The 1707-nt window shown below is 46.3% G+C and overlaps 1 non-coding gene across 1 annotated transcript; it reads right to left on the bottom strand.

The window, feature by feature from the left end:
* Positions 1-693: 693 nt before the first annotated feature.
* LOC127664248 (small nucleolar RNA SNORA48) lies at positions 694-834 on the bottom strand. The gene has a single exon (XR_007973114.1). It is a non-coding gene; the product is annotated as a small nucleolar RNA SNORA48 (small nucleolar RNA).
* Positions 835-1707: the final 873 nt, after the last annotated feature.

Genomic DNA, 1707 nt, shown 5'->3' on the forward strand with positions numbered 1-1707 from the left:
GACAGTGCTACACCTGGTGAGGGGCAGGGCTAGCTCTCCAATGCTCATGATCCTGGAGGCAGCTTTTCTGGCTGCTGGAGTAATGAAGGGGGCTATAACCTCTGCTCTTGTGCCACCACAAGGCAGCTCTCTGACACGCTTGTCCTTGGGGTTAGCTCACTGCTATCTGGACAAGGCTTAGGGTGGGCTTTGCCAAGTGCTGTCACAGGTGAGAGGGGAGGACAGCTCTCCAGAGCATCATAGCCAGTGAGGGGTGGGGCCAGTTCTGTATAGCCCCTGGACATCTATTTGGTCCCTGATGGCTTCCCTGGCCAGAGATGTCCTCATGTTCTCTCACTAGAGACATGTGGTAATATGAGTCGTGAACATAACACTGACCCCTGCCACTGAGTAGCTATGGATCCAGGGTGACATTCTCTATCAGTGCTCGGGGACATGTCACCGAGCAGGTGTCTACAGCCCACCTGTGCTGTGTGCTGGAGGGAAGGCTTGTGGTCCACAGATCTCTATCTTCCTCTTCCCTCATTGTGCTGCATGGTGGTAGGTGGGTTACAGTGTCTATGGCCCATCCATACCATGAGGTAGAGGGCAGGTCTGTATGTCTTTTCCTGATAGCACCACTTGACATGATAGAAGGCAGGTCTCTGTCTATCTTCCTCCTCTGATACTGCCTGGATTTGATTTGATTTTTTTTTATGTGTCCTAGGGATAAAACAGCATTGGCCACCAAGCCAGGCATTAAGCTAGGATGAACAAAGGACTGCTGCCTGCCCTGCCTCTGACTGATAGAAGAACACCACCAACAGTGTGTCTCTTTGCTTATCGCCAGGGGGATATCAATATATTTTTTAAATTTCAAGTTTCACATAATCAATATCCTTTTTTTTTCAAAGTACCTACCAAGCTACCAAATGGTCACATCCTGTGGTATGATCTCAAGGGGTGTGTTTTCACTTCCAATGACACACGGACAAAATGCATTCTGCAGATGTATGTTCTGCATGGAGTTTTGGTAACAACAAAAACAGAAAAACAAACAAGGATCCCCCCACACCCCTGCCACCAAAACAGAATCCTGCAAACCCAGGGTGCTTTAGGTTGGACATAGGGCGCAAGGCAGTGTCTTATCTCCTTACCTGGAGACAATTCTAGATTTGTGCAACCGATATTGGTTCTTTGAAGATGAGAGAGACTTCTTAGAGAGGTGCCAGCCTCTTGGCTATATTGTGATCATATATCATGGGCTATATCAGTGGGATTCTGTAAACAGGAAGGATGATAATAGCATATGTAGTGAGAAAGATAAGCTCCCATCTTTAGAGTTTCAAGGCCAGCATCTGGGTCCTGTTGTGACTCTGTGGACTGATGATAAGGAACATCAACTGAAACAACACAACTTGTGATTTTCCATATTACATTGGGATTAGAGGTTTAAGTCAAAGTTGGATCATGAATCAAATACTTTTCAATTCAGGACCCTTGCAGTTTGTATGTGTTTGTGAGTGTGTGTGTGTGTGTGTGTGTGTGTGTGTATGTGTGTGTGTGTGTAGGAGAGAGGAATACAGAGACACAGACAGAGACAGAGAGACTAGTGAGAGACACACAGTGAGAATAACACTGTAATTGTTTCATTGCTTCTGACCGTCTAATTCTTTTTCCATTAAACTCTCTCCCAGAATGTTCAAGGCTGCCTCTCACATTACGCCG

This window comes from Apodemus sylvaticus, chromosome 13, assembly GCF_947179515.1.
Source record: "Apodemus sylvaticus chromosome 13, mApoSyl1.1, whole genome shotgun sequence".
Taxonomy (NCBI): domain Eukaryota; kingdom Metazoa; phylum Chordata; class Mammalia; order Rodentia; family Muridae; genus Apodemus; species Apodemus sylvaticus.